Source organism: Sturnus vulgaris, chromosome 1, assembly GCF_052056855.1.
Source record: "Sturnus vulgaris isolate bStuVul1 chromosome 1, bStuVul1.hap1, whole genome shotgun sequence".
Lineage (NCBI taxonomy): Eukaryota > Metazoa > Chordata > Aves > Passeriformes > Sturnidae > Sturnus > Sturnus vulgaris.
In genome coordinates, this window is record NC_142243.1 from 124,610,073 (window position 1) to 124,624,705 (window position 14,633).

General features: G+C 43.0%; 1 protein-coding gene across 1 annotated transcript in view; it reads left to right on the forward strand.

Annotated features, from left to right (window-relative positions):
• The first annotated feature begins 11,778 nt into the window (after positions 1 to 11,778).
• Positions 11,779 to 14,633, forward strand: part of KCNB2 (potassium voltage-gated channel subfamily B member 2) — a 186,069-nt gene continuing 183,214 nt past the window's right edge. The window contains exon 1 of the mRNA XM_014883514.2: positions 11,779 to 11,997. The gene's annotated coding sequence lies outside the window, so the exon portion shown is untranslated. The remainder of the gene's footprint in view (positions 11,998 to 14,633) is intronic.

The following is a 14,633-nucleotide window of genomic DNA, read 5'->3' on the forward strand; positions in this document are numbered from 1 at the left end:
ATTTATACTGATGTATTTCAACTGCTTCCTATATGATAAAGACATTCCAGAAAATGTGTTTCAAGTGGGCAGCTTCTTCTGTTCTGATATTCACAAAAGTTGAATGTTTGTGTGCATAGATACGCAATGAAATGTATTGAGCTCATTTCCCAGTTATGCCCAAGGAGTGAGGCACTACCCAGCTCTAGTAAAACCATGTGTGAGACAGCCAACGTGAATTTTAGGAGCTGAAACTTCCACGCTTCCGGATTCTGCTAATTTAGATGTGCTGAGGCATAGGAACATTTATGTGGTTTATCGAAAGCTTCCAGACAGCTGTGACTCATCATGGTACACACATGTTCTCTGTCCTTCAGCGGTGTGTCTAATGCATGTCACAGTGCCCTAGGAGCCAGCACGACAGCCTTCTCTCCCTGGAAGCTGCCCACAGATGGTAGCACAGCATGATGAATCTCAGACGGAGCACAGACAGTGGCTCAGGCCCCAAATAACAAATTTTTGCACTGATTTAATGTCACATTAAACCAATGTAGTGGTACAGGTAATTAGACTGATAATGTAATAAGGAAGCTCAAAAGAGTCATAATACACATCATCTAGGAGCAATCTGCAATCTGTAATCTGCAGTTTGTACAGAATTGCTTATCTAATTATACAAAAGCATAACACTTTTCTGTATGTTGAAGTCCAGTAATGAGTCTAGGCGAACTCAAGAAGCTGAAAAAAATGAGCACACTAAAACAATATTTACTACTGCAGTATAAGGATGATGTTTTTCTTTTTGTAGGGAGAGAGATGTATATGTGCAACCATTAATCTTTAAAGATCTTGAGAAAACATATACATCCTTAATAACTGGATACTTCTAATGAACACCTGCCAATATAGCATGTTCAAAAAATCTTCTTGATTTAATACATCATTATTCAGGCACTCTCAAAAGCTTAGAGAAACATTAATCATGATGATGAATTTTAAGTTCATTTACTAAAGTATTCGTTTTTTCTCCATTTTTGTGTCTTTTGTCCTGCTCGTTCAGTTCTCACTTGTAGGCACCTTTCTTTCCTTATCTTGGACACTGTCCTTGCAACATCCAAGTCCCTGATGTCTTGTAGCTCTCCATGCCAAATCCCTGCACATCAGACAAACTGGATATGGAACTGCTCTACTGGAGACAACTGGAGGCATTTCTGAAAGAAAAGCACTAGTGGCATTCAGCATATTTTTTACTTAGAGATAACACAACACAGCAAACAGCAATTCTTTGAACCAGTGAAGCCTAATTTCCTAAAGATCTGTATCTGAGTGTTAATACGAAAACTAAATTTCAATATTCATGAGAAGTCTTTTCTGGACATTTGTAAGGGCTTCTCTAGGGTAAATTCTCTAGTACCTAATAGCTCACATTGCAGCTTTTTCCATAGTTACAGATATTATTTTTCCACTACCTGATGAAAATCACAAGATTTTCTTTTAAAATTGGAACTAGCTCCTGCCTTAGGGCCTTTCACTCACTAAAGGATCATTCTGCTAAAAGGAGCTAAATAGAATAATGCAGACCTGCAGTACTCAGAGTGAACCTGCTTAAAATATTCAGGTGGTGAAAACCATTAGACATTTTCAATAGTAATAAATGAAAAAGATAAAGTAATTTCTGGGAAGCATTCCCCTTATAAAGAGGTTCAAATGTTGCTCCCAGTCATATTAAATAACCAGGAAATTAGAGGAGAAAAGGACTGTGTACTTATTGAGGCATACAACCAGAAGTCCAGTATTGTAGATTTTGACTTTTTCTAATCCACTCATTTTCAACAAGTGTGTACTTTAAAATAACCTTTGGCTTAAAGAATTAGAAACAGATCTTATTGCTTTGCTTGTCAGTCTGGGCTTATTCTTTGTTTCACAGAAAGTCAATCTCTCACATGAGAGAAGAAAGACATGAAAGTATTTTCCTATGTCAGAACTGTCAAAAATATTCAGTTCATCTTCAGTTTATAAAATGGATGGTTATGCCTTAAATGATGGCAATTTGTATAGTGGTCCAATTCTCTAATCCAATTCTTCATCAAGTGATAGAAATGTCTCACTGAAAATTTTCACTGGGGCTCACTGGGAACACCTTAAGTTAATTGCACAAATTCATGACCTACCCATTTCTTGTTTGGAGGCTCACAGGCGTCCATCAATCTGAAGATCATGTATATCCAGTTGGCAGTATACACAGAAAACCCCATTTATTGTAAGAATCTCATGCTTGCCCACAAAACTAAAGATACAAATCCAAGAGTTTGTTCTAATAGATTAGCCATGCTCTATGTAACACAGCTGATGTTAACGTCTGACTTCAAGAATGAAAGAGAGAGCTGCAAGCAACAGGAAAGAAAGATGTTGGGAAAGCAGAGAAAAAGAGCTATATCCTCCACATGGCTTGTGTCTGTCCCTCCACATCACATTCTCTGGGTGGATAAAGCCATCCTACTCCACCACAGCCATGGTCACGTTTTGCCTCAAACAAACACACAGGATTTAACATTTTATGTTTTGAAGGACTGAATTACTAGCACAGTTTTCTTTTTCAGGTCTTCAGTCCAGACCAAATGCAAATATACAATTAACTTTATCACAGTGTTTCTCTGCCTCATAATTAGCTTTGGCAGCAATAGTGTGGCACGTTTGGTACTCTAATGAACCTGATCCTCACTCTCATAACCAGTGCACACAACAGAGAAGGTGTTATGGTGCAGGGGTCACATTGCTATCCTGAGTCTCTGGTGAGTTTGAGATCGACCTAGTTGGGGAGTGAAATTATATAATGGGATTCACAGTGCCTCACCATGATTCCAGAACACTATGCAAATAGCAAATGTGAATAATGAACATTTAAAGCAAGGACTAAACATCAGGCAAACAATTCATAAACCGGGATATTTGTCTATGTCGTTTGCAAGTAAATTCAGTTAACAAACAAATTAATAACAACAAAAGTTTGTGCAAAGCATGGGGCACAATTTCCTGTTACTTGCATCTTCAACAGTTATCTTCATCCATGCAAAATGAATGTAATACTCTTCAAATCAGATTTGGTAGGTTTTCTCACCTGCTTCAAAGCCACTGCAGTGATACAACCAAGTATTCAGATACACTGGGAAGGAGGGTCCACTGAACGTTTCTGCCTGCTCAGCTTGGCATATGAGAACTCAGCCTGGTTTCCTGGGGAAAAATCTATGTCTTGGTCTTTCAAGTCCATTTTTTCCCCACAATCTCCTTCCCATCACTTCTAAATCCATTGGCCCCTTTCAAAACATCTTATCAGCTTTCATGAAAAACAGTGACAGGAGAGGAAAGGAACCCACATTAGTCTCTCTGCTGAGGCTGCAACACACCTTTTCTGGGTGTGGAGGGTACTGAGTGTATCTGTGCAAGACAAGGAGTATTTCAGGAGTGTGAAATAACGAAGCTTGTGGGAATAAATTTCAAGTACAATTGAAGGTAGCCAGAAATAAAACATAAAACTAAAACTAAAACATATAACAAGAGTCACTTCAAAGCAAATCTGTTTATTCTGCAGTAAGAATATGAAGTTTCATGACTCTGCTTCCAGTCTTAATCAGCTTCCACATTTGAATCACCATGTTAGTTCATATTCCTCAAAAACAATGTGTTTCATTTTTGTATCTATACAGCATCTTTTGCATTATTCTATTGATTTGCAAAGGACATAATATACGAACTAAGAATAAGACTTTTAGATTTTTGTTTGGTTCTTGTTTTGTTGGTTTTGTGGACTTTTGTGAGTTTTGGTTTTTACTGGAAACAATGAGAAATGTGTTCTAGCCAAGTTAGGAAAATGTGAACATGGAAATTTACACCTCCAAGATGGGTTTTTTAAACATAATGCTATTGCATTTATCTTACACTACAGGAGATTTTAAAAATGGCTATGGTAGGTATAAAAAATGTCTAATGAAATATTTCAGAAGAGATTATGGTGTGTAACCTGCCAATTGAGATTTGATATACTTAGGGGGAACCTGAGGACTTGACATGTAATTTTATTTCCTTGACTTAAATAACACCCCATGGTATTAATCAAACCCCACAGAGCCAGTATGCAGAATCGGAAGTAGAACATTCCTGTGTAATAAGGACCTGTGCATGATCCAAGAAATTACTTCAAAAAGTTGGTCACTTACTGGTTGATATTTCTGAAGCTAGTTATAAACATAGAGCTCTTGAAATGTTCTAGCAAAGCCAGTATGTTAGCAATAAGATACTTACTTAAATTTCCTTTGTTTTGGTGAATTTCTGTCATTTTTTTTGCTGAGTTTCAAACCAACTCCATTCCCTGGCAGATGCCATGGAACCAGGAACCATGTTTCTTTTCAAGGACCACTTCATCAAAGATCACCAAAGCTGCTCAGGATCCTGGCTTGCTATGCCACAAGCCATCTGCTTGGTATCTCTTTGGAGTCCCCCATGCTAGTGTTGATCCCCACATATGGGTCTATATTCTGATTTCCCTGAGGCAAGACCCTGGAAACCTGGGAACCATCCACCTAGACAGGACTTTCCTGTTTTTCAACACTGAAGTGGAAGCCAGTGAAAGCACCCACTTGCCAAGTTTTCGAACTCATACACCTTAGGTTAGAAGCCTGAAAAAACCTGTATGGGCTCACTGTGCAAGTGTATCCCAAGCAGGGCTCATCCTCCACCACTGAATTAATCTGCAGCTTGTCCAGGAAGCTGGCATGTTTTTTTAGCTGAGATACTGCCATGCATGGTTAGAAAAAGCAAGAGTCCTCATGAGCAGAAAACTCTGTTTTTCTGATGGCTTTAAGAAAAAAGACAGTTCTTTCCCAAAATGAGTTTACAAATTGAAACCATTACCTGGCAACATCTTCATTATTGTTTGTCTTCAAGGAGGTTCCACTTGGGCTCAGTGTTCCATTTACACATCATAGCAGTACTCTCTTCCAGACATTACAAAGGATAAAGAGGCTGCAGGGAACTCTTGGGGTGAATGCTAAAGAAAAAAAAAAAAGCAATTAGGGTAATTTATTATTCTGTCAGATTTGTCTACAATCCCATACTAGGAAAACAAAACAAAACCAAAACAAAAGAAAATCCCCAAGCTTGTCTAAAGCCTGGAAAATAGTTGAAAGCAATTTGAGGGTTTTTAAGCTTGCTGGTTGTTTTGAGCTGCAAGTCAGGAGCAGAGCAGAGTTCTATGCCATGTGTTACTCACAACTGGAGAAATATGGGCTTATTATTTGCTCAGGGTTTGCTGGTGATATCAAGATATTTCATTAAAAGAGGAAACGTCCACAGGTTTTCTGCATTCCAGTCCTGAGATTTAATCCCTGGGGAAAATGTTGAAAATGAAAAATAATGATGTGAATGAGAACTCCAAGGCCTAACACTTCACTTGTGAATACAGTAAGTTTTAAACAAATTATCCACATGTAATTTATCATATTTAACTGCAGTACAAGTTTATCAGACGTGCTGACAACAGTTTCAGTCCAGTCTCTGGGAGGCTTATTTCCCAGTTCCCATCCCAATGGCAGCTGCCAATGGCAGCCCTAGGCTGCCTGAGCACAGCTCAGTGCCTGGTACCTGCAGAACTGCCCTGCTCAGGGAAAGCCCCAAACTGCCTGTCAGGAAAATTCATCTCCCTGCAGCTCCCCCTGCTAGAGATCAAGATGCAGAGGAAGCTCTCTTTCCATATGCCTAGCCCTATGTCTCTCCTCAGTCTCTATCCTCTTCTACTCAGCTGCAGGGGAGTGCCCTTATAACTAGAAGCTTCATACCTCTCACAGCTTATCACAATCTCATCCTCCTCTCTCTGCAATTGGCATCTTCCCATGGCAAAATCCTCTCCTCCTAGATGTTACATTCTCCCTTACTAATAAAGAGAGGTATTTAGCTGGTTATTCTGAGCTGCTGTCGAACATCTTGTCTTCCAATCCTTGCTGTTTTCCTTCAGCTTTGACCTGTGCCGAAAAAACTTCTGCTTATGCCTAAACTATTGTGACAGATGACTTTTAATTAACCCATCATTAAATCATTTTTGACATAGAGCAGGAATAATCCAAAACATTTTGACTCTCATTTCACTAGACTGGAGAAAGGCAGAAAAATTTCTGCCTGGTACATAAATCCCAGGTACTGCAAACACTCAAAGGAGCTTGGAAAGGATGTCTTTTGTAACAGCCCTCCTGGGAATGGAGAACCCACTTGTGGGGCTCTGTCTTGACAGAGATGGTGGAGAAGGTGTGCACTGCAGCAGTGAGGGACTGGGGAAGAGGCAGAGGAAGGCACGAAAGCCATCTCCTCAGAGATGGTATTTAAAGAAACATATTTTTTTCATTGCAGAGTTCAAAGTTAGCAGGCAATATTGGATCACCTAAACAAGCCTCATGCTAAATATAGCTTTGGCTATAAGCATCCCCTATGTAACATAACCAGCAAGGGCCAGCTCTTTGTAGTGACAGGATTGGGTTTTATTAGACTGCTCAGTTGTCATCAACTTGGACGAAACTACTGCTACTTCTAGAAAGCAATAGCAGATCAATTTTATACCTGGGATGCACAGTCCCTGAGATTATTGAATAAAGCTTAATTATTTCTCAGGTTGTGATCTGGCATAGGGCCAAAACAAGGGATCTCAATTTAAAGGTCTGTGAATAACACCAGATAACATTTTAATTATCAGACAGGATTAACATTAAGCTTATACTAATAAAAAAAAATAAAATGCAAGCTGCAATAACTTGCTACAGAAGGTTGAAAAAAGACTTTTGACTTTGTGGAAATCCTCATTATCTTACATTACACATAAGGAGAGCCCTACATCCTTGAACATAAATGTTGCAGTGTGGAGCTCCAGGAACCACTCAGCAGGCATCCTGTTTGCTTGCCATAAAACCTAACCAGTAAATCTTATCTATTTGACTTCTGCATATGTGAAGATGCCTAAATTTGAAAAGTCAGTTTGTCCAGCTCTGTTACTCTAATAATTCAACTTCAATCACAATGATATGCCTTTGTTTAATTCAAGTTTGGTTTCCATTTGTGTTTTGTCATGTCAACAACTGATTGTATCCTGGACACCAATTACTATTTTCTTGTTCAGATTTGTCTTTTAAAAAACAAAACAAAACAAAACAAAACAACCCAAAAAAGCACCCAAAACCCCAAACTAAACCAAAACAAACAAAAAAAACCCCCATCCCCCCAAAAAACGACAGTCAAAACCCCCCCAAAAAACCAACAAAACAACAAACAAACAGAAAAACAACCAAAAAGAAAAAAAATCCACTTAGAGAAGAAAGGAACAATGAATCAATTTTTATAAACAGACAAAAACCTACCCTGGAACCCATCCAAATTATGGCATATTTGACAATGGCATATTTCCCATGATCTGTCCTTCCTGGCTATGCTCTTGCTCAGCTCCGTTGCTGGTTTTGTGATACCCAGCTCTGTAAAGAGGGAAAAGCTGCCACTATTGTCCCTGTCTGCAGCAGCATATCATCCCTGGATGTGTCCACAAGGCAGCCTTTAAACACTACTGAGACTGCTGTCCCATTGCATCCTGTGGAAGGACTGAAAACACTTCCAGGGGCCCCACTAGAATCCAAGACTTGGAAAAAGCATGTCAAAGCCTTATCTGTGGCAACGAGAATAGAAAACATATTATTCTGAGTTGGAGAAATATGATAAAGGAAACCAAACCTTGAAAAAAAGAGGGGGAAAAAAGCAAAACAAATCCCAACCACTCAATAGGAAGCATGGAAATCTAGTCCAATAATCAGGAAGTCCCTAATCCAGACAAGACTTGGTCTGAACTGTGGTGGGCTATGATACTGCCAGATGCTATTCCCAATGTGATTTATTTCAAGAGAATATTGGACTTGGCCAAGAAGCTGCCTTTGTTTGACTTGTTTCTTCTGCAAGTCTTGGGTGATATAAAGGGCACTGGGCTGGGGTTCACTCTTCTCCTATAACTTTTTTTTGCCATTTCTTAGACAAGCTGCTGGGAAATTATGATACATTTCAAAACCATCTGACATTATATTTCAGTGTTGCAATAGCTGAGATGATGACACTCAGGAAAATGATAAACCATTTATTTAGACAGGCCAACTTTGATGCTGATTACAGCAGTCCTCCTGTTGTTGATGCTTCATGTAGTATCTGCTCCTAAAAGTAAGGAAAAGCCATTAAATCAGTCTATAAGTAGATTATTCCCTTCTCCACAAGTGTCTCTGAGGCAGGGATTGAAAGCCCTGTGTTGAGCTGAAATGAAGTCCTGGACTATAGACAGGGACTGGGAGGTCTTCAGGGAAAATGGGTCAGGGCCAGCAGTCCTGGTCGTGCCTTCAAGACCCTGCCAAACATAAACCCACGCTTCTTCCTTCAAAACGAAGCAAAGGAGTGGGTCACATGAGTTCACTGGTATGGCCAAGATGGTCAGCAGTGGAGAAGACAATTATTTCTTGCAACAATTAGACTGTGATTTTGAATGATCCTCCTGTTCATATCAAGATTTAACTATACTTTTCCGAATGTCTGCCCATCTATGCCTTCCTCTAAACAGCTTCTCCTCTTACTGAAGTGAGGTGTTGGGGAAGTACTGCCTCACAGAGACCTAGCAGGCTCATCTGTGCAAATCAGGTGTTAAGTGAGAAGGAAGAGGCCCAGGATGTTTGCAAGGATGATGGCCTTGATGGATGAAAGGTATTCTGAAGAACATCATTGTAATGAGGAGGAAAAATCCTGCAACAGAAATCTTGGTAGAAAAAAGATTTCTCTTTCACTAAAGCTGTTTCTTTCTTCCAGTTATCTGACCAACTGAGACTAAATTCCTTTAAAGGAAATCTTTCCCACCTGCTGTGAAAGACACTGTCATCAGCACAGCCATACATTTTGCATTTTATTTCTGATAACTAGAGAACCAATAAAGGCTTCCCTTCAATATCCAAGCATGCTGGTGTACGAACAGAAGATGAATGTTCATAAACATAAAAGCCCCAAGCTAGAAAAGGAGTGAACCAAGAACTGCTAGCATTTGTTCATAAAGGAAAATTGAATAACAAAGATGCAGTGATGTAAACATGTGTCCAGGCAGGATAATGTACCTCTATGTGCAAAAATAATTTCCCAGAATAAAGTTACTCTGGACATACTAGCAAAATAAGGAGCTTTTTATTCCAGAATAACTTCTCCTTCTGGAAAGCAGATCTGTTGCTTATTCTGAAGCAGTCTACACAGCATGCATACCAGTGTAGCCAAAGAACTGCAGGAACTCACCTATGAACTGCACTTTCTGTCAGTTTTCCCAATAAACAAGACTTATTAGTGTCTGGGGGTGTGTGTATGAGAGGGAGATAAGACAGTCTTCTTTTATCAAAAATGAAAAATCAAGCAATAAAATCTCAAGAAAACACAGTTGGCTTCAAAACCACTCACTGCATCATGAAAAGCTGTAGAGGGGAACTGGAGCTCCTCAGAACCTATTATTTAATGAGCATCTGAAGGAATGAACTCTAGTTTCCTACAGCTCTCTCTCATGGGTTTTACCGAACTACACCGGCTAAGAAGACAGACACTCCAGTTAACTTTTCTCACTGATGTCACAGGTACATGCAGATTTGGAGGCATGTAACAACATATGAACTCCTAAAGTCACCTTTGCCATGCTCTGAGCACAAAGAGATATCTAGTTAGCTTACTCATCCACCTGCCTGCTTTTTCTTAAATTTGTTGTAATTTGTCTTTGAGAATTTTGCTCAGCTGAAACAGATCAGTGCATTCAAAAATCCGTAATGAGACACGTAGACAACATGTACATACAAAGGGTGGAACATATAAAATACATAGACACCGACATTTCAGCTGGGGAGTAGCTGAGGAGAGGAATGGGTTGCCATGGAGCTTTGTTTATCACATGTAGGAAGATATGGAAGAGAATTTCCCTGATTGACCATAAGGATAAATCTAGGCTGAGCAGCATAGGTATGGATGCCTGTGCCTGTGCAGGTTTCAAAGTACATTCTGCTGGAGCTTTTCATAGAAAACTGGCCTTGAACTCAGCACTGACTTAAGACTACTGCTGTGGTTGCCATTCAGAAAACTTCAGCAGGTAGGCTGGGAGAAGGTGGGCAATCTTTTTTAAAAAATCGTACATTTATATGTCCCCAAGACAGTGGGCGAGGAACTACATAAAATGGGTAAAAATTAGCACAGTAAATGAGCATTCAAAGTTTAACCTATTTTTTGGTGAGTTGTAATTGAAATCATGGTGGCAAATACTGCCTAATCTCTTTCTTGGATAGCTTTCAAAAGAATTAAGAGGCCTTTGAATTAAAAAACAAACAAACATAAAAAACCAAACCAAACCAAAACAGAAAAAAAAAAAACCAAGAAGCTGATAAAAGTTTTGTTGGAAAGCCTTCATCCCAGCAGCAAAGTGTGCAACAGTTAAGGCTGACTCTCAGAGCTATAGCATGAGATGAAGCCTGAGCAACATAATGCAGAAGGCAAAGATACAGATGAACTGTTATGAAACCTGAGAAACAGAGATGAGCTTGGAAAGCAGAATGGCTTTCTAATCTGATACCCGAAATATAGTGGGGCATTACTGAATGTGGGAAAGAGACTTCCTCCCATTATCAGGAATGATTAAGGAAAAACAATGAAGAGCTCTAAAATACTATGGGAGGCAGCAAGATGCAGCAGGAGTAGCCGAAGTCTTGATTGCAGCCTGCTATCTTGCCAAGGCTTGATGACAAAAATGCATTAGTCCCTGCCCCATGAAGGGTCCTGGCTCTCCAGGTACTGCATTTCTGCTGTGGGGTTCAGCCCTTGGCGGGCCCTCAGCATGTCCACAGCAAGGCTGGGCTGGCCAGGTCATGGGCCGGGTACAGTCCCGTGCTGTGTGTTGTGTGCCCTGGCTGGGAATGGAAAACGGGGAAGGGATGCTGTGGATGCACTACTGACCAGGAGAAGGTGGTGTGTGTGTCTCTGTGTATGGGAGGGGACAGTACATGGAAGTGCATATGTATGTGTGTGTGTTTGTGTGCATGCCTGCCCATTCTCTACCTAGGAGGATGGTGTGTGGTGAGGTCTGAGAAGGGCGTGCATCCCATACCTGGGAATGTTAATGGGGATTCACCCGTGTGTGAGAGGGGAATCCCCTGCCTAGAGGGTGCCCTTAGCGTGGTCTCTGTGTGCGTGCGCGTATGTGTGTGTGTACATCCGTGTGCGTGTACCCCGCCTGTGGCACTGTGCCACTGGCACGGTGTCTGTGCCCGGCTGATGTCTCTGCCCGGGCAGGGTGCGCACCCTTTGTGCGGGGGTAGCGCGGGGAGGGAGGGGGCTGCGCGCCCCCGCCCGGGGCAGCGCCGGGTGCGCGCGGCCCCAGCGCGGGCCGGGAGCGCGGAGCGCGCTCGGGGGCGGGCGCGGCGCTGGGGAGCGCGGCGGGGCGGGGGGCGGGGGGCGCCCCGCGTGCCCCGGCCGGGAGCGGCCGTGCCCCCCCCGCCCCGCCGCCACCGCCGCCGCCGCCGCCGCCGCGCACAGCCGCAGACACGGGCGGCCGCGCCGGCAGCCGGCGGCTCGCATGCAGCCGGGGATTACAGCGGGGCGAGGGCAGCGAGGGCTCGACTCTTATCCCCCCCTTGGCCCCCCCCCGCTCCGCCCGACACCCCAACCTCTCGCCGCGCGGCTGCTCCGGCGGCTTTTCGTCTCCGGGGCTAGGAGGGAGATGCCTTTGCCGTGGTTTTTCCACCCCCAGCCCTCTCCGTGCCGGGGGGGGCGGTGATGTGGAGCCGGGAATGTAGAGGAAAACCCTCCCCGGGAAGGAGCGACCAAAACAAATCCCTCGCCGTGGCTTTGGCGGCCGCGCAGTGCCCGGGGAAGCCCGAGCAGCCCCTGCCAGCGCTGGGGAATCCCTCCTGCAGCCCCCGGCGGCGCCCTGGGCGCCCGCGGAGCAAGGTAAGCGGGAGGGCATCCCTCTTCCGCCGAGGGCTGCCTTTTGCTTTTATATTTATTTATTTGAGAGCCCAAGTCATCCCCAGCTCCCGCCCTGCTGGGACAGTCACGGGAGACGAGAAGTGCCCGCTGTCCGCGGAGCCCCGGGCCGGGCGGGAGCCCCGCGGAGCCCCGGGGAGCCCCGGGGAGCCCCGAGCGCTGCGCAGCCCCCCGGGGAGGGGGCACGATCGGCGGGGCGGGACGGACGCGGGGAGTCCCCCCGGCTGCCTGGATCGGTCTGAGGCAGGATAATACAACCCTCACCCTGGAGCGCTTTGGAAACCGTGGCTTGTATTTTTGTTCCTTCAGAGCTGCTAAAGGGAGGGAGGGAATGACATTTCGTAGTATTCTGCCTCCTGCCGTGGGTGAGCTCTACCGATAAAGGCTCGTCATTTGTTTCCGATGCTCTAATAGTGCTTGTGGAAACCTGATGATAGAAAACCTCAGCCTTCTCGGTAGCTGTCGTTGGAATTACCCCATCTACCCGGGGACTGAAAAAATCCCCTGTATAGAAGAAAATACATGTAGCATTGTGGTAGTCTAAAATATACTGCCATATATGCTTTCTGCAGGTAGGTAGCATGCTGGACCCTGGATTTAAAAACCTAAATGTCTTTATGAATAGGCATGTTCATTGCCTACATGGTTTCTACAAACCATTCAGTGTGTTTCTTCTATCAGAATTTCACTGCCTGAGTGAAGGTAGACCTTTGTTTATACCCTATGTATGTACTGTCCATATATATAGTAGGATTTGGGCTTCATTCAATTCAAGTTACATAATGATTAAGATACAATAGGCAGTATTTATGCAGTTTCTTGGACATTTTAATTCATTGCAGATAAGACCGACTAGCAACACTGCCAAAATTGTCACTTTTCCGATGTTTGTGTAAGAAAGGAAGTGTCCATAGCATCAGGTGGAGACAATGTTCCTTAGCAAATACACAGTCATCAAGAGCTTGCTATTAAAAGGGCACCTAAGCGAAGGATTTCAGTGACTCCGTCCTGTAGCTCTGAGGAGGTGCCAGGATTGGTTTAGAAGATGAGGAATAGCAGTGAGACTGGGCAGGCTTGGGGGGGGGAAAAGCCAGTCTGGTAACATTTTGCATTAAAAACACCTCGTGTTCAAGTTTGTTCAAGCTGGCAAGTCTGTCCAACTTAGAGCAGAGCTAGCACCAAGCCTTAGACGCTGGGCAAGCTCTGCAAAACTAAACATTCCACCAAGCCCGGGACACGATCCTCCAGGGAGTTTTAATAGAAACTTTCAGGGGAGCAGGGTCAGTGAGTACATGCCACTTATGGGATTTGTTTGTTCTCTGATCACTAAGATGTGCTAGCAAAACTCTGGAAGTCTTTCCCAGAGAGATAAGATGCAGCACAGAAAAAAATAGTTTATTTCTGGTTCTTAGCACCTCTGTCTATTCTGTTCAAACAGCGGATAAATCTGATACAACTGATAAACTCCCATTTCGTTCAGCATTAGTGGAACTTGCCGCTGGCTTGTTATAATTTTTTTTTTTTTCCAAAGAGTACTTCTGCAGACAGCTCTTACTACAGCATTCAAATTTCTCTTGCCTCCTTTCTCAGCTGGGTGCTGCTGCTGGAGCTCAGCAGGTTGCCCTCATTCAGACATATGCAGACAGTAAAACATCTTCAGCTTGAGATGAGGGAGAGGTGCTGTTTGGAGCAGCACGCTTCAGCCTGAACATTTCCATTTGCTTCAACATTTTGAAATGTCCCATGGCCTTAATGATGCCATATCACATATATTTATTCATACTCAGCCTTGTTTTTTCCTAAGTGAAAGTTAATTGGCAAATTCTGGTTTGCCATTCAAAGCAAGGCAAGAGGTCAAGATTTGCAGTATCTCTTGCCAACAGTTGGGATTTTGCCAAACAGTTTCCTATTGTCATTTTCAGAAAAAAATCTTGATCTTATGTGACTTCCTTGAGCTTCATGTAACTATGTGCACAGGTAAAATATATTCCACGATGCTGCTGTATTTAAAGCTACCTGATGAAGGAAATTTCTGTCAGTGGTTTAGTCCATCTGTCATGATACAAGCAGCACCTTGGGGAGGGTCTGTCTGGGCTCAGCTCAGAGGAGGAAAGCAAGCTGAGATATCTAGTGAAGGGGACAGTGACTGGATTTATGTCAGTGAGGTGGGATTCCACTGCAGACCCCCCTGGAGGTGTCTGCTCTACCAGAGTACGGACCTGCTGCTCCCCACAGGAAAAAATGGGAGCCAGAAAGGAAAGTGCTTAAAGTTGTACGCCACTTCAGCTTCATCAGAGTAGATACACATGCATTTTTTGGGTGATTTTTTGCATGTTTCAGGGGTCGATTCTCTTAATTCATCATATGCATAATGTCTTCTGACCCAGCAATGCTCACAGCTCTTGAAGTTAAGCAGTGATTGCCTCTGAAAGGACTTTAGATGTTTGTCTAGTATTGCTATTGTAAGTTTTATCATTTTTAGGAATGAGGTTTTTTTACCTAGTAGGTGTCTGAACATTATATATATGGATGCATGATAAAAAACAGGCTGTAGTTTACTTTGTTGTGTTTTGCTGTTTCTAGTCTTATCAGGACATGAG